At 43.9% G+C, this 19,170-nt stretch overlaps 1 protein-coding gene across 1 annotated transcript in view; it reads right to left on the bottom strand.

The window, feature by feature from the left end:
- trpv4 (transient receptor potential cation channel, subfamily V, member 4) overlaps positions 1-17,933 on the bottom strand; it is a 121,273-nt gene extending 103,340 nt beyond the window's left edge. The window contains exon 1 of the mRNA XM_087999938.1: positions 17,743-17,933. The gene's annotated coding sequence lies outside the window, so the exon portion shown is untranslated. The remainder of the gene's footprint in view (positions 1-17,742) is intronic.
- Positions 17,934-19,170: the final 1,237 nt, after the last annotated feature.

Below are 19,170 nucleotides of genomic sequence, written 5' to 3' on the forward strand. Positions count from 1 at the left end.
CTGCTCCTTTGAGAAGAAATTCTGTCACCATAGCTTTTTAAAGGAGTAATGATAAAGTGGTCATAGATGCAGAGGACCGCAGGGCTGCCCCTCATCAGACATGGACCACTGGTGGTGGTTAAGCCTGAGAGTACACACTCTTGTCGGGAATTTAATTGGGGATTTTCCTGATAGCTACAACAAACTATCTATAGAAGGTTGGTTGTAAACCTCAGACAGACTGTATCCAATCAGGAAAACACACCCATTCCCCCAAGGAAGTTCCTGACATCCATATCTTCTACTCTTTTTCATATTCTCTCTGCCTTTCCTTTTTAGTTTGGTCACATTTGAGCTCCATATCTGCCAAGCTCCTCCCTGCTTCTTTCCATGCTACTTGCAAGCTGTTGCTCGGGGATGTACAAAAACACCACTGAGCTAGCTCATGGGTTGAGATCATGAACTCATTGCTTGCTCCACATTGTGAGGGAGAATAGACACTGCCCATCCGGAACCTTCCCTTCATCAATTATCAAACCTTTCCAAATCACCAAATTCTTTCCAACACTCTCAAAACTTCAAGCCCTTGTGATGCTCTTTGGGCAAATGAAGGAAGGTAAACCTGAATGACTCTCTCTTAATAAATGAGAATTCCAACTCTTGTTTCACTCTCCTATGACACCTCTCCAATAGGCTACAGGATCGGATACCCAAGGCAGCACCTGCTGTGCCCTGACCAATAATAGAATAATTTTGTTCTGATGTTAAGATGATGGGGAAATTGCAATTTTAACCATCATAGCAAACGTAACACCATAAATATTAACAAAGGGCCCTGCAGCCAACATAGCAGAGCAACCTTTTAACCAGTAACGTGTTTACACCACAATCAAATAAATTACCATCCAAAGCTAATAAACAAACAGCTTGCAGACCAAATAACACTACAACGTCTAGAAATGTGTTATAGAAATATGTCAACTGGCATCCTGAAGGCCATTTGAGTACCTTGCGATGTTTTACTACATTAAAGCCACTATATAAATGTAAGTTGTTGTCACTCTTGACGTGATTGAAACAGAAAGATTCAATTAAACACATCAACACTGGCAGAATTAGGTTTACAATCTAAGATGGCAGCGAAGAAGGGCTCCTGAGCCAAGACCTTGTCTGCTCCATCCGCGTTTCTTTTTTTTTGTTGTTCTTCTTGTTTTCTCGGGTTTTTTTCCCTCTTTTTACTTACGACTTGTGAAGAACCCGATCGTGGCAACCGCAAGGTGTTCCTAAGTTGATAAGAAATAGGAGCAGAATTAAGCTATTCAGCCCATCAAGTCTGCTTCGCCATTCGATCATGGCTGACAGGCTTCTCACTCCCATTTCCCGCCTCCTCTCCATAATCCTTCAACCCATTACCAATTAAAAATCTGTCTAACTCCTCCTTAAATTTACTCACAGTCACAGCATCCACCGCACTTTGGGGTAGCCAGTTCCACAGATTCACAACCCTCTGGGAGAAGTAATTTCTCCTCCACTCTGTTTTAAACTTGCTACCCCTTGCCCAGCACAGACTAATGGTTGCTGCGGCAGAGGCCAGTTTGGGCCCAGGTATGACAGCAGGCAGCATCGTCAGCGACTGTATCGGTGAGGTGGCCCTGAGTGGACTCTTGGCTGCAGCAGAGTTCAGTTTGGGCCGGTGTGTGACTTGGCAGCATTCGTGGCGGCTGCATTGGTGGAGCTAAGATAGCACCAGTGAGTGGCAACTCTTGTTCCAGCGGTGTGGTGAGGGAACTCATGGCTGGCTGCTCCAAACCCATGGCTGTGCAGTTAACAAGAAAGATTGTAAAGTGGAACTTCTATTTGTTTTCTTTTTGTGCATTTTTCTGTCTTAATATTCCATGTTTTGATTTATTTTTCTGTGTTTCAAGATGGCGTGAGAGAAGGACGACACTGTACAGTATTTGGAGATGCCGGTGTTGGATTGGGGTGTACAAAGTTAAAAATCACATAACACCAGGTTATAGTCCAACAGGTTTAATTGGAAGCACTAGCTTTCGGAGTGACGCTCCTTCATCAGGTGGTAGTGGAGGACCCAATTGTAAGACACCTGATGAAGGAGCGTCGGACCGAAAGCTAGTGCTTCCAATTAAACCTGTTGGACTATAACCTGTACAATATGTTTCACTGTATTTTGTAGCAAAATACCTGGGACAATAAATAAATCAAATCAAGCAAAGATGTTATTTCCTGCTGCTTTAACTTTGTTGTAATTTTAACGTTAAACACTCAGCATTCTGTCAGCAACTTGTCATCAGGACGTTTCAAATCAGCAACCCTGAAGTAGATAAGAGGGGCTAGTGAATTCCAGGCAGAGAGAGAAAAAAGACATTTTCAGAGAGTAACTAGCAAAGCTTTGGACACCTAAGGTTTCATAGATAGAGGCGTTGAGTGCAAAAGCAGGAAATTTATACTGAATCTTTACAAAGCTCTGGTCACGTCACAAGTATTGTGTCCAGTTCTAGTCACCGTACGTTTGGAAATATGTGAGGGAATTCGAAAGGGTGCCAAGGAGATTGATCAGAATGGTTGATCAGAATGGTTGCACAGATAAGAGATTTTAGCTGCAAAGTTCACTTGGAAGAGCTGAGCTTGTTCTCCTTGTAAAGAAGAAGATTGCAGGGAGACCACACAGGGGTGCTCAAGATTGCAACACATTTACATGACTTGAGGTATGAGTAAGCGATACAGAGCGAGCTGTGATGAAGAACATTTTACTTAGAACTCACTGCCTCCAACACAATCAATAATTGATTTGAGGAAAGTAAACTTACAGGGCTACAGGAATAAAGGAAGGGAATGGGACTGACTGGAGTCTACAAAGAGGCAGCAGGAACTCAACGGACCAAATGATCACCTTCAACGCCGTAATTATTCTATGACATAGAAAAGTCCAAAACTAATTTTAATTTAACTTCCTCCCTTGGTTCCCCACCATTTTGTTTTGTTATTGTTAGATGACCCCGGAGGGCAATGTTTAGTTATTGGGTTCATAAGGTAATTGGTGATTTGATGTTGAGTTTTTCAAAATGCAAAGGTTGGGTTCTTCACTGTCGCAGTGGATAAGGTTGGTAATATGTTAATTGAGGAATTGATAAGTTGGTGGTGGATTCTTAAAATTAAAAAAAAACAGTTCTCGGTGTTTTATTATTGTTCCACTGCCCCAGTGGGCAGTGTTTGTAATAATTTGTTAATCGGGTGTTTTGTTAAGTATTGGTGATGGTTTCAAACAAAAAGTGCTGGATTCTTTAAAGCTCAGTGGTAGTGTCCTCGTGTGAGGACCAGGAGGTCTGGATTTGAGCCCCACCTGCCATGAAGATGTACTATAATGTGCCCAAACAAGGTGCTTTATACAAATAAAGAGCTGGGTTTTTCCGCGGAGGGGGGCTGGCTCCTGGGCAGGGAACGATTCCAGAACAGACCTAAACTATATATTTATAACAAACACTTGTAAACCTCTGTAAATCTCTTGCTGCCTAATTCAACATGTGAGTCTGTTAAATAGCAAATCATTCCAAGTAGGTGGAAGTGGGAAAGTAAGATTAATTTTTAAATATTTCCAACAAACGTTAGTGCTGTGCAGAGGGATTGCTGTATTGTCAGAGGTGCAGTCTTTCTGAAGAGTTGTTGAGTTCCATATCTGCTGTCTCGGTGTATGTAAAAGAAGAGCATGGCAGCTTTATCCAGAGCCCTGACCAATCTTTGTCCCTCAACAAGCATCACTAAAATCAAATTATTTGGTCATTATCACATTTGTGGGAGCTTGCTGGGTGCAAACTGGTTGTTGTATTTCTTATAACAACACTTCAAAAGCACTTCATTGTCTGTAAAGTGATTCAAAGAGTCATACAGCACGAAAACAGCTTAACTCAACTGTGTTGACCAGACATCCCAATCTGGCTTAGTCCCATTTGCCAGCATTTGGCCCATATCTCGCTTAAGCTCTTTCCATTCATATGCCCATCCAGTAATTCCTAGCATAGTCTTGAGTTGAAAAATGAAATAATTTTAAACAGTATTTCTGCAGTTTTCTCATGAATTAAACACGTAAATTATTGTACAATCATGGAGTTAAGTCACCATATGTAAATTGTGGCAAGTAACATTGCGTATAGTTCTGGTCACCACAGTATAGGAAGGATGTGGAAGCTTTGGAAAGGGTGCAAAGGAGATTTACTAGGAGATTGCCTGGTATGGAGGGAAGGTTTTATAAGGAAAGGCTGAGGGACTTGAGGCTGTTTTCGATAGAAAGAAGAAGGTTGAGAGGTGACTTAATTGAGACATATAAGATAATCAGAGGATTAGAGAGGGTGGACAGTGAGAGCATTTTTCCTTGGATGGTGATGGCTAGCACGAGTGGACATAGCTTTAAATCGAGAAGTGATATAAGTAGGACAGATGTCAGAGATTGTTTTTTGACTCAGAGAGTAGTAGTGGGGGTGGGGGGGTGGAATGCCCTGCCTGCAACAGTAGTGGACTCGCCAACTTTAAGGGCATCTAAATGATCATTGGATAAACATATGGATGAAAATGGAATACTGTAGGTTAGATGCGCTTCGGATTGGTTTCACAGGTCGGCACAACATTGAGGGCCAAAGGGCCTGTACTGCGCTGTAATGTTCTATATTCTATGTTTTAATAAGAGATCAGTTGGAGGAGATAGGCTGATAACGCTTCAACTGCTATGAAGGATCAGATGATTCAAAAGCTTGATTTTTAAACTCTGGAGGATTAGCCATACAATAACTGCACAAATGTTACGAGTTGATAGCTTGAAAATGGTGAGCAAAAATTTATTTATACCTGATCAGAGAGGAATGCAGCTATGGCACATGAATGTGTGCCATCAGTTCACATGAGTAACTCACAATCTAATATGAATATTGTAAATACAGCAAATCCTCTGTATCTGCAAATTCACAAGTCGCGAATTCGCCTATCAGCAGCATATAATAAGCAGCAATAAAAATCAACACTCCAGGGTTAAAATGAGTGCTGCCCTCGCAAGCATCTTCATTCAGAGGGGATTTTGGGAATGGAATCCTTGCAGATACAGAGGACTAATTGTACAGCAGAATATACTGAGCTAACATCGCACGAAAGGCAGGCAGATGAGTTATTCATGGATGTCCATTATTACTATTTGGCAAATGTTAATTAATGTTATTTATTTTGCTTATATTGCTTCTTTTTGGGATTTGTATTTATCAACAAATGGGACTAGATTAGGTTGGGATATCTGGTCTGCATGAACGATTTGGACCAAAGGGTCTGTTTCCATGCTGTACGTCTCTATGGCTTTATGGCTCGACAAACAACAAAATGCACTGCAGAAATTTACCAAGGTTCATTAGACAGCAGCTTCTTAATGCATCACTACTTCTACCTAGAAGGATTGATTCAGGACAGCAGATACATTGGAGCACCAACACCTTCAAATTGCACTCCAAGTCTCTGGCCATCCTTGGTTGGATTTTAGCTGGAGCTCCCTTTCTAACAGCACTGTTGGCCTACCTACACCAAATGGAACAGCAGCTGTTCAAGAATGCTCACCTCTACTTCCCAAGAACAGCTGGGGATGGCCATGAACTCTGGCCCCGCCAGCAATACTCACATCCCATGAATGAAAACATAAGTGCAACTTCACTGGAATCTTTCATCGAGTAAAGTCACCATAGTCTAAGATGGCCAAAGACATCCATGACAGAGACAATTGGTGATGGTTTCACCGAAGGTTCACCCTGCCTCATGCAAGGTTGAGCAGGTGGTTTTTATGTTTGTTCGGTAGAGCCATCAATAGAACACGAGATAGATGGAGGATAAAATAGAACAGGGAATACTTTATTGTATGTCTTCTCACTCCACAGTCAGTTTTAGACTGCCTCCCCTGTAGGGCACCAGCTTGTTTAAAGCAACAGCACACACCTAACTCCCTACATAACTTCAGCTGGTGTGGGAAATGAACCCGTGCTATCAGCATCACTCCGGATTGTAAACCAGCCATCCAGCCAACTGAACTAAACCTGTGCTCCCCCCTCCCCCCCCATAAAGTAACAAAGAATACTATGCAAGGAAGTAGAGATTCACAGAAAAATGCTGGAAACTCCTCAGCAGATCGAGCAGTCTGTGGAGAGAGAAACAGAGCTAATATTTGAGATCTGACCTTTCCAGAAATGTTCTGTTTGGAGCAGGCTTGAGACACAAATGACCAATCTTTTCAGTCGACATGGATTTGCAATTAACACTAAATATAAGGATGGAACCTTCAGAATGGTGGTGTATCCTTAAAAGAAAAAGTTAAAATCTCTCCATATAGAAATATCAATTGGCTCAAAGGCAATTTGTATGAAAGTTATGCACAGACAAAGCACTTCATTAAACCATGAGAGTTTGAAATTGCACCCCGTCCACCTGGACACCCCGTGCTGGCCTCCTACCTGCCCTCGACCTCTTCATAGCAAACTGCCGCCGCGATATTAACCGCTACCTGAACTCCCCCACACCTCCCACCCACTCCAACCTCTCACCCTCGGAACGCGCAGCCCTCCACTCCCTCCGTTCCAACCCCAACCTCACCATCAAACCAGCTGACAAGGGAGGCGCAGTAGTAGTTTGGCGCACTGACCTTTACACCGCTGAGGCCAAACGCCAGCTCGCAGATACCTCCTCCTACTGCCCCCTTGACCATGACCCCACCCCCCACCACCAAACCATCATCTCCCAGACCATCCATAATCTCATCACCTCAGGGGACCTCCCATCCACCGCCTCCAACCTCATAGTCCCACAACCCCGCACCGCCCGTTTCTACCTCCTGCCCAAAATCCACAAACCTGACTGCCCCGGACGACCCATCGTCTCAGCCTGCTCCTGCCCAACCGAACTCATCTCGGCATACCTCGACACGGTCCTGTCCCCATTAGTCCAAGAACTCCCCACCTACGTTCTGACACCACCCACGCCCTCCACCTCCTCCAGGATTTCCGCTTCCCCGGTCCCCAACGCCTCATCTTCACCATGGACATCCAGTCCCTGTACACCTCCATCCCCCATCACGAAGGACTCAAAGCACTCCGCTTCTTCCTTTCCCGCCGTACCACCCAGTACCCTTCCACCGACACCCTCCTTCGACTGACCGAACTGGTCCTCACCCTGAACAACTTTTCTTTCCAATCCTCCCACTTTCTCCAAACAAAAGGAGTAGCCATGGGCACCCGCATGGGCCCCAGCTATGCCTGCCTCTTCGTAGGGTATGTGGAACAATCCATCTTCCGCAACTACACTGGCCCCACCCCCCATCTTTTCCTTCGCTACATTGATGACTGTATCGGCGCTACCTCGTGCTCCCACGAGGAGGTTGAACAGTTCATCCACTACACTAACACCTTCCACCCCAACCTCAAATTCACCTGGACAGTCTCGGACTCCTCCCTCCCCTTCCTAGACCTTTCTGTTTCTATCTCAGGCGACCGAATCAACACGGACATCTACTACAAACCAACCGACTCCCACAGCTACCTGGACTACACCTCCTCCCATCCTGCCCCCTGTAAAAACGCCATCCCATTCTCCCAATTCATTCGTCTCCGCCGCATCTGCTCCCAGGAGGACCAGTTCAAAATACGTACAACACAGATGGCCTCCTTCTTCAAGGACCGCAATTTCCCCCCCGACGTGGTCGACGGTGCCCTCCACCGCATCTCCTCCACTTCCCGCTCCTCCGCCCTTGAGCCCCGCCCCTCCAACCGCCACCAGGACAGAACCCCACTGGTCCTCACCTACCACCCCACCAATCTCCATGTACAGCGCATCATCCGCCGTCACTTCCGCCACCTCCAAACAGACCCCAGCACCAAGGATATATTTCCCTCCCCTCCCCTATCAGCTTTCCGTAGAGACCACTCCCTCCGCGACTCCCTTGTCAGATCCACACCCCCCACCGACCCAACCTCCACTCCCGGCACCTTCCCTTGCAACCGCAGGAGGTGCAACACTTGCGCCCACACCTCCCCCCTCACTTCTCTCCAAGGCCCCAAAGGAAACTTCCATATCCGCCACAGATTCACCTGCACCTCCACCCACATCATCTACTGCATCCGCTGCAGCCGGTGTGGCCTCCTCTATATTGGGGAGACAGGCCGCCTACTTGCGGAGCGATTCAGAGAGCACCTCTGAGCCACCCGGACGAACCAACCCAACCAACCTGTAGCACAGCATTTCAACTCCCCCTCCCACTCCACCGAGGATATGCAGGTCATTGGACTCATCCACCGCCAAACCACAACAACCCGACGGTCGGAGGAGGAGCGTCTTATCTTCCGACTGGGAACCCTCCAACCGCAGGGGATGAACTTGGACTTCACCAGTTTCTTCATCCCCCCTCCCCCCACCTTGTCTCAGCCGGATCCCTCCAGCCCGGCACCGCCTTCCTGACCTGCAGTCTTCTTCTTGACCTCTCCGCCTCCATCCTACTCCGACCTATCACCCTCACCTTGACCTCTTTCCACCTATCACATTTCCAACGCCCCTCCTCCAAGTCCCTCCTCCCTACCTTTTATCTTCTCCTGCTGAACACTCTCTGCTCATTCCTGAAGAAGGGCCTGTGCCCGAAACGTCGAATCTCCTGTTCCCTGGATGCTGCCTGACCTGCTGTGCTGTTCCAGCAATAAAGTTTCAGTTTGAAATTGCAATCTCACAAAAGAAATCTCCCCACATAAAGAGAAAGCATGAGTTAGATTTACAGCTTCATTTTAATGCTCAAGTATTTCCATTGGTTGCATATTGTCATGTACAACTCCTCCATAAATTGTTACTCATTAATAAGAGAAAAACTTGTGATCAGATCATAAATCTTCAATATCCAACATATTGGGAATGCTGAAATCCAGTTTCCCATTTATTTTACTGCATAGGTGCCTTTTCCCCCAAAATTCTGGATTAGTGGTGCTGGAAGAGCACAGCAGTTCAGGCAGCATCCGAGGAGCAGTAAAATCGACGTTTCGGGCAAAAGCCCTTCATCAGGAATAAAGGCAGAGAGCCTGAAGGGTGGAGAGATAAGCTAGAGGAGGGTGGGGGTGAGGAGAAAGTAGCATAGAGTACAATAGGTGAGTGGGGGTGGGGATGAAGGTGATAGGTCGGGGGGGGAGGGTGGTGCGGATAGGTGGAAAAGAAGATAGGCAGGTAGGACAAGTCATGGGGACAGTGCTGAGCTGGAAGTTTGGAACTAGGGTGAGATGGGGGAAGGGGAAATGAGGAAACTGATGAAGTCCATATTGAAGACCTGGGGTTGAAATGCTCTGAGGCGGAAGATGAGGCGTTCTTCGTCCAGGCGTCTGGTGGTGAGGGAGTGGCAGTGAAGGAGGCCCAGGACCTCCTTGACCTCGGCAGAGTGGGAAGGGGAGTTGAAATGTTGGGCCACAGGGCGGTGGGGTTGATTGGTGCGGGTGTCCCGGAGATGTTTCCTAAAGCGCTCTGCTAGGAGACATCCAGTTTCCCCCAAAACATCTGCTCATGATGCTTCGATGCAGGTATTTTTCCATCACAGCATTTAAAAAACTACCATTAATAATTGTGTACATCTTTGCACTTGGAAATGCATAGCAACTTACGCCTAGAAAAAAAATCCATTACAATTGGTCATATAGTTTTAGCTTCCTCTTTCTAAAATCATTGCCCACAAACAAAATAAAGTCTATTATATTGCTCAGGTGAATAAAAATGCTGGAGTAACACAGCAGGTTTGGCCATATCTATGGATAGAGAAAGACAGTCAATATTGAAGCCTACTTATATTCGTCTCAAAGCCTTACCTACAGATACTGTAAATGAGTCCGTTGAGTCTCATTTATGCAAAAGGATTTTTATTGGGGTAAAATCATCAATAGAGAAAACATTTTCTGTTGTAAACCAAGCTGGGGGCAATATGAGTGGCACGGTGGCACAGTGGTTAGCACTGCTGCCTCACAGCGCCAGAGTCCCGGGTTCAATTCCCGCCTCAGGCGACTGACTGTGTGGAGTTTGCACGTTCTCCCCGTGTCTGCGTGGGTTTCCTCCAGGTGCTCGGGTTTCCTCCCACAGTCCAAAGATGTGCAGGGTCAGGTGAATTGGCCATACTAAATTGCCCGTAGTGTTAGGTAAGGGGTAAATGTATGGGTGGGTTTCGCTTCGGCGGGTCGGTGTGGACTTGTTGGGCCGAAGGGCCTGTTTCCACACTGTAATGTAATCTAATCTAACTCTAATCTAAACATACAGCAGGTTCATTGAAATTTCCTGATACTACTGAGTTAAAAAGGGTGAACTGATTCTGTTTATTGTTCCACCAGTTATGACAAAGTGAATTTAAAAAGGGAGGATACATTACCAATTATACATGTATCAGATTGTATGTTACTCAGTATAGGAAACAAATAAGCCAAGTTCCTTAAGTAATAAATAAAGAGCTAGTTTATTGTAAACAAAAAAGTTTAAATTTTGCTCAAGTTATCAGTAAATTGTCCAAATGTTGGTCCATGGCTGAAGTTGCTTTTCACGCAAAATGTTGGCAATTACTGTTGGAGACAGCAGAGGTGGTTTGGAATTCACCCTTAAGAACTCCACCTGTGGTGATGAGGTCTTCCAGTGGCTTTTTAACTCTCACTTTGTTGAGGGGGATTTCAGAGAGTGCAGATCAGCCGTTGCTTGGGCAAGTTGTCTGATTGTTGTGTTAAAATCCGACACTTTATCACACTCATGCAGTGTAATGTGCCCTTTTCTGAAAGTGTCTACAATACTTTGCACCATCCTAAGGTTGTGATGTGGGTTATATAAATAAAAGTCTGACCTTTACAAAGATAAAGGGATCCTCTACAGTAAGGATGATTTTCCCACACTCAAATTCCCAGTTACATTAAAAACAGGGAAAACAATTGTGAATGAAATCAGAAAGAGCATGAATGTACCATTTTAATTTCCCAAGCCAGCTCTTCATATATCCCTGTGAATCAAACTGTAAATTATGTTTGAATTATTACTGATGACTTAGTGTTGTAATCCCCATCCACCAGAAAATGCATCAAGTTCATTTCACTTCAGACTGTTATAACCAGAGAGGGAAAAAAAAACTTTCATAGCGGTCATCTGAGTTGAATTTACCACAGGTAAAATGTCACTTTGTCCCACTGAAAGACTCAATCCTTTGTAGTATTTGGAAGGGAAAAGAACTAAATAAATGCACATGTGTATCTGTATAAACTGGTGTGTGTCTGTAAAGGTGTGGGGAAATGAGTCAGTCATAGTAAACCTACAATTTCTGGCACTTATTCAATGACGAAACCTAACAGTAGCCAGGGGAGGTGCCTGACACTTGAAAGGCACCCTGTAATATGGAGATGCATATTGCATGTAGCATGAAGGACCTATTCTTTCTGGTAAATTTCAACACATTGACCAAACATTCAGAAGACTTTTCACTTCCATCTGTAGGGCTTGTCATATGAGGAGCAGTTCAGGACTTTGAGTCTGTACTCAACAGAGTTTAGACGGATGGATTAGAGGGGATCTGATTGAAACATTCAGAATACTAAGAGGTCTGGATAGAATGAATGTGGAGAAGATGTTTCCACTAGCAGGAGAGACTAGGACCCAAGGTCACAGCCTCGGACTGAAGGGACAAACCTTTAGAACAGGCATGAGGAATTTATTGAGCAAGAGGGTGGTTAACCTGTGGAAATTGTTGCCACAGAGCATTGTGGAGGCTAAGTCATTGAGTGTATTTAAGACAGAGATAGTTGGGTTCTTCATTAGTAAGGGGATCAAAGATTATGGGGAGAGGCAGGTGAATGGGGTTGAGAAACATAAAGGCCATGACCAAGTGGCCTAATTCTACTCCTATATCTTTTATCTATGGCATATCAGTTTACTTCAAGTAACTCAGCTTTTGTAATTACAGAGATCCCTTTATCTATATTCAAAATACTAATCTCAGATCCACTCTTCCTTCTTTCAAATTGATTATAAAATTCAATCACATTGTGGTCAATGCTACGTAGGGGTACCTTACCTCTGAGATAATTAATGAATCCTCTCACATTACATAATACCAAGTCTAATATAACCTGCTTTCTGGTTGGTTCCAAAAAATGCTGCTCTCAGAAACTATCTTGAAAGCATTCTGTGAAATCTTCACCCAGGCTACCACTACCAATCTGATTTTTTCAGTTTAAATGTCAACTAAAGTTACCCAGGATTACTGCCGTCCCCTCTTACAAGCTCGCAAATTTTTTTTTTCTAAACCTTGTCCCACATTGTAGTTAGTATTAGGAAACCTGTACAGCACTCCCACTAGTGACTTCTCCCGTATTATTCCTCATTTCCACCTAAATAATTCCACATCCTGATCTCCTGTACTGAGGCCGTCTCTAACTATTACACAAATGCTGTTTTTGATTAAAGGTACTATTCCTTCACCTTTACCAAGTTTCCTATTTTTCTCGAATGCTGTATACTTCTCAACATTCATTCTGACATCCTGAAGCCAAGTTTCTGCACTGGCTATTAGCTTATATTTATTTATTTCAATGCCCATCATCAATTACTTGTTATGAATGCTAAGTTTTGTTTAGATATAGAATCTATAGTTTAGTCCTTTTGTTATCTAGTCTTGACTGTTGATGTATTCTAGATTGTTTTTTCTCTGCCTTCTGCTGCTATTATATAACCCTCATTTCCCATATTACTAATTCCCTCCCTTAACTCCTCTTTGATATATCACATATTTCACATTTGACCGCTTGCCCCACTGTTTAGTTTAAAATCCCCTCTTCTTCCCTAATTTTGTAGATTATGAGAACACTGGGCCCAGAACAGATCAGGTGTAGTCCATGCCAATGGCAAAGCCCCCCACCTTCTCCAGTACTGACACAGAAGTCCCACAAATTGGACCCACTTCTCTCACACCAGTCTTTGAGCCATGTAATCATCTCTCTAATTTTATGTTTCCAATGCTAATTTGCTCGTGGCTCAGGTAATAATCCAGAGATTATAAAGCCTGAAGTTCTGGTTTTCAATTGCTTAGCTACCATTCTATCTGTGCAGAACCTCTTTTCCTAGAACTACCTATGCCATTGGTACCGACATGGATCATGACCACTGGATTCTCCCCCTCCCAATGCAAGCTCCTTTTAAGCAAATGAACTGAATCCTGGCACCAGGCATTCTTAAAAACCATCTTGAGGGTGAAAATGGAGAGTTAATTGTAGGTAAACAGGAATCAACAGATTAAATGAACAAACAGCTTGCTTCTGTTTTCACTGTAGAGGATACAAAAGAAGCATTCCAGCAGTAGTTGTAAATCAGGAATTGGAAGGGAGTCCGGAATTTGGGATATTACAATCATGAGGGAAGTGGTACGAAGCAAACTGTTGGAGATGTTGAATGACAAGTCTCAAAGTCCAGGAGGATTTCATCGTAGGGTCTTAAAAGAGGTTGCTGATGAGGTAGCAAATGCATTGGCCTTAATTCCCCATAATTCCCTAGATGTAAGAAAGTCATCTTGATCCACTCTCCCGAAATCATAAAATCCCTACAAGTGTGGAAGCAGGCCATTGGGTCCATCCGGTCCATACCGACCCTCTGACGAGCAATCCATCCAGACCCACCTCCCTACACTATCCCTGCAACTTGCATTTTCCATGGTTAATCCACCTAATCTGCACAGCCCTGGTCACTAGGGGCAATTTAGCATGGCTAATCCACCTAACCTGCACATCTTTGAACTTTGGGAGGAAACCGGAGCACCCAGAGGAAACCCACACAGACACGGGGAGAATGTGCAAGCTGCCCGAGGGTGGAATTGAACCCGGGTTCCTGGCGCTCTGAGGCAGCAGTGCCATTGAGTCACCGTGCTGCAGAGAATGGCCTCAATCCCTCTCCCGACCCTACCTTCTACTTTTACAACGTTTCTTGTTGTTTCTTCACTTGGACTGTTTCCTATATCACAGTGCCATGATCAATTTGCATTGTGAGAAGTCAGATCTGTTGGAAGTTTATGGAGGTGTACACTGTGCCTCTGAGCCCCCTTACCTGCCTCACTAACAGTCACATGCTCCTGCCCCGATCACCAACCAAATCAGGAAGCCCTATCCTAAGTCGGGCGACTGCCTTCTGCTACTAAGGTCTGTAGTTCAGCTTCCAGCTCAAAACATCTGAGCCAAAGCTGATCAAACTCCAATACTTACTCAGACATGTTTGCCCTGGATCACAATGGTATCAAAGAGTTCCCACATGCTGCAGCCTTGACACAACTATTAATTATTTAATTACAATATTCTCTCATTATGTTGTCTTAATATGTTTTATTAACTTTCTCAATAATTTGTGTCCATGGGTGCTACTTAACTAATATTGGTAACTACCTACTGAAAGCTGTAAGCTTAACACCAGAATTTGCAAGAAACTGTTAAAAGGCAATTATTGAAATGAAAATGAACATCACTATTATCCCAAAGGGCAGGCTGCTCTCTCAATGAAGGGAGACACTGATGGTGAGTTTAACCTTAGGATGAGTTGGACGAACCAAGACTTTTATGATGACCTCAGCTAGTCTATGAATTAAACACACACTGTTGGCATCACAATACATTACAGACCAGCTGTCTCAGTCATAACCAACTTCCTACAGGCACTCCTTACATTTGACCAGCTTCTGATGCAATGCTGCTTCTTTTTTAATCCATCCAAGATGCCATCAGTCCGTACATCAATCAAATTAAACACCACAATTAAAATATTACAGTATTTAAATTTCAGGTCTGTCAATCAAAATTAATTTAATTGGCTAAAGACTTTACTAAAATAATTTGTTCATTTCCATGAGGTCTGTAAGGGGGCTGTTGACATTATCTTGTTGCTTCTCTCTCCTTCAGGCCTCCTCAACCTCAATGTTAGCTACCCATCCGATCTTCCATCCTCTCTTCTGTGTTACTGTCAATTTCGATTTCAGTTGTTACCAGGACAATGCTGTTGGGTCTTTGTTTCCATTTCCCACTGTTAGCTATATCTCTATCTCTTCAACTGTATTCAGCAACCATCAGCTATTAAAACCCTCCCATTTTCATAAGCATTGTCTGGCTCTAGGCAAAACCTCCTCTGCAGGTTCAGCTGGTTAGCAAAACATTTGATGCTGAACTGAGCTTCAAGGACCAAGAAAATCAGAGGTTCAATTCCAGCTCTTTGCTAATCTCAAGCATTAACAGGTCACTGGACTGAGCTATGTTGGCACAGAATGGGAAGGAAAGGAACCAGCCTTGGTTTCTGCTCCTGACCACAATCACATTATTTCTACTGGGAAGTGTGTGAGTGTTGATAGTAAGCAAGGAGAAGGCTGAATAGCTGGGATGTCAAGTTCACAACATCAGGAAAGGAACAAGAAAAACTGGGTTTGATGGTTAAAAATCACATAACACCAGATTATAGTCCAACAGGTTTAATTGGAAACACTAACTTTCCTTCCAATTAAACCTGTTGGACTACAACCTAATGTTGTGTGATTTTTAACTTTGTACACCCCAGTCCAACACCGGCATCTCCATATCATGGGTTTGATGGGCTTTAGTTTGCCATCCCTGGCAGCTCGTAGGCATCAAGTGCTTAGAGTCCTAAAGTCATACAGCATGGAACAAGACCTTTTGGCCCAACTCATCCATGCTGACCAGGTTTCCCAAACTGAACTAATCTCATTTGCCTGCAATTAGCCCACACCCCTTCTGCATACTAATTTTTAATCTCTCTCTCTGCACATTCTCTACACCTGTATTCTGCACTCTGTTCTATTACACTGTTGCACTTTGTATGATACAATATGCCTGTACAGCATATAAACAACACTTCTCACTGTATCTCGGTACATGTAACAACAAATCAAACTCTTCAAAAAGGCCATTTTGTTACATATCACAGGTGACTGCAATCCCAATGTCAGTTTTTTTTTTAATTAATTCAGAATTTATTTGAAGTATTGATCCATTACAAATGTCAGGTTTATTGATGGGATTCTGAACTCTGAGTCAGGGGCTCATTCAAACCAGCCCAGAGATCACAGCAACAACTCTGAGGTGGCGTCACGTAGGTGTAGCTGCCCCAGGCTGTCACCTGAAGAACGCAGATCTAAACAAAAAAGCCACAAGAAAGTTAAATGGGGAGTCACCTAAACTCTCTTCCCTAAAAAATAACTGAAGGTCCCATGCCTCAGATTCAGGCACTCGGGAAATGGTCCAACAGCCCTTCTAAACCAGTCCATCAGTTCAATAGACCTTGGATTAAACAGAAAACACTGCGGTAACTCAGCAGATTTGGTATCATCTGAGGACAGTTGACTCTATCAGACTCAAAGCATTAACTCTGTTTTTTCTCTCCACAGATGCTGTCAGACCTGTGAGCTTCTCCAGCACTTTCTGTGTTTATTTCAGACTTCCAGCATCTGCAATATCTTAGTATTAATTTGATAGTGGCTGATCTGTATCCATTTGCCCACCCTGTTTCAACATGCTGGGTTGAGCTAGTCCCTGCCCTAGGGCAGAACACAATGAATGGACAGACTGCATAAACAGCTTAATTATAGAGTCATAAGAGTTGTACAACATGGAAAAAGACCCTTTGTCCAACTCATCCATGCCGACCAGACATCCTGAATTAATCTAGTCCAATTTGCCAGCTTTTGGCCCATATCCCTCTAAACCCTTCCTACATATATCCATCTTTTTAAAATGTTGTTTCAGCCTCCACCACTTCTTTTGGCAGCTTGTTCCATACGCACCACCCTCTGCATGAAAAAGTTGCCCTAAGGTCCCTTTTAAACTTTTCCCCTCTCACCCTCAACTAATGCCCTCTAGTTTGGATTCCCCAACCCTGGGGAAAAGGCTGTTCACCCTATCCATGCACCTCATGATTTTATAAACTTCTTTAAGGTCACCCCTCACCCTCCAACACTCCAGAGAAAATAGCCCCAGCCTGTTCAGCCTCTCCCTACAGCTCAAAGTTTCCATCCTGGCAACATCCTCATAAAGGTGTCTTAACCAATGTCTTACAGATTTTGACAATCCCAAGGTATGGAGAATTTTATGATTTTTCTACTGTGACCACTCCACGGGGACTCAATGTGCTGCTTCATTCAAGGCGCTAGATAAATGTAAATTTGGTGCTTTTCCCTCCCATCCTCGGACCTGAGGAGGAGAGCTTCCCAAGTTGTGTGTCGGGACCCGAGGTGGGTCCTGATCAAGTCCTAGAAACTGGAATCTTTAGCTATCACCCAGGGGACTGGACAATTGTCACGCCTCACCCACAGGGGTCACGTTTGAGAAGCTCTCAATGCAGGATGGCAAGTGTGAATCATGAAAACTTCTCTGCAGAAATCCCAAGCTAGTAACCCCTAAACACAACCAGCATCTGACCTTCCTGAATTCTACTCAGCATTAATCTGTTTTATCCCCAGATACATGAGTTATAAGTTGCATTTATATAGTGCCTTTACGACAGATGCAGAGGGAGAATCTTCAACGCGAACTGAGAGAATGAGACAAAGGCAGAATCAGTGAAACAACGCCTGCTCAGGGATGGAGTGAGGGAGAGATACACAAGGGACAGCAAAATAGCTAAAGTGACATAAACTAATAAACTCGCTGATCTAACACAGGAAGACGGATTATAGATTTTTCTTTTCTTCTGACAGAAACTAACCTTCTCGCAGTCTGTCCCTGTCTGTACTCTCCCGGCAGAGAGTGTAGACTCGATTCAAATCTGGTAGCGGATTTCTTTCCCCTTTGACAGATCCGGGCTACACAAAGACACAAAATAACTGGCCCATCGGATTTAGTGATAAAACACCTCTGAAGATTTCCTTTTCGACACGGTTTACTCCACGTTATTGCCCCAGCTGTAGCTCGCCTTTCTTCAGATTGCTTTTCCCTTCTTTTCCCTCTCAATCTACAGAGTCCCGGTTTCCGATCCACCCCTTAAAGGTACATTGTCCAATTTACTGGTGTAGAACCGAAATTACTCGGTTCCGCTACATCAAAACTTAACCATTGCAAGAACCTCCCTAATTTGATATTTCGATGTAATCAGTACACACACCCACAATCTCCCTTCCCCACCCAATACAAACATCGCCAGATATAAAACATTCAATGTCAGAAAGATGCAAATCTTGAACTAGTCTCAAGCTCTTTTTTTTTAAATTCTAAAAGTAAAATACAAAACAAGATGGAACATTGAAAAACTCCAGTCAGAAACAGAATTTGAATGCTGCTATATACTATGATCAGTGTGTTCTGCACAAATGAATGTCTTTTCTTTCCCTTGGTATGTGTATCCCAATTCTGTATTTATTCAGCAGTAAGCCTTTGTGAGTTTAAAATTAAATAAGATTATTTATTTTTCACATAGTCCTCACGAAACGTGATGCCTCACTCACTTGCCCCACATGTTTCACTCTGGGTCACAAAATAGATACAGGTGATGCTGATGTACTTTTGAAGAATGCAATCATCTCTGTGGTCTAGTGGTAGTTTCCCTACATCTGAGACAGAAGACTCCAGTTCAAACCCAGCCGATATGTGCCCTAACACATCTGAATGGGTCAATCGACAGTATCTACATTCACATCTGTCTTTAAGGTTCCCGTACAGTGGAAATCCACCCACCTGCCCCCAAGCCAGGAGGCCCAGGTTCAAGTCCTACCTCCTCCAGAGGTATGTAATGGTGCCTCTGAACAGTTTGATTAGAAAATATCTGCAATCAGGTCAGTCTCTGATTTCCAATCACCGGTCTCCCAAGTGACAGGCCAGATTTCTTGAAGGAAATCGAGGCATTAAAACTGAAAGAAGAGTCTCGTAAAGTGGACGTTTCTGGACAGTCTGTGCAGTCAAATTTCTCAGAGGTTAGTCCTCAGGTGGATTTTAACTGGAACAGGTTGTGTACGCTGGCTGCTTGATGACTTGCAGCTGTTACAAGTCTGTGCCATAGGTGGGCTAAACTGGTGAACTTGTGAATTAGAAACAGACGTAGGCCGCTCTGCCCTTCAAGCATGGTCTACCATTCCGAAAGATCATAACTGATCTGATTACTCCACATTCCCATCTACCTCAATAACCTTTCACCTTCTTA

The sequence above is a fragment of the Chiloscyllium plagiosum genome, unplaced genomic scaffold, assembly GCF_037043375.1.
Source record: "Chiloscyllium plagiosum isolate Xiang-an unplaced genomic scaffold, Cpla_swu_hap1 HiC_scaffold_24, whole genome shotgun sequence".
In the NCBI taxonomy this organism is placed as follows: Eukaryota; Metazoa; Chordata; class Chondrichthyes; order Orectolobiformes; family Hemiscylliidae; genus Chiloscyllium; species Chiloscyllium plagiosum.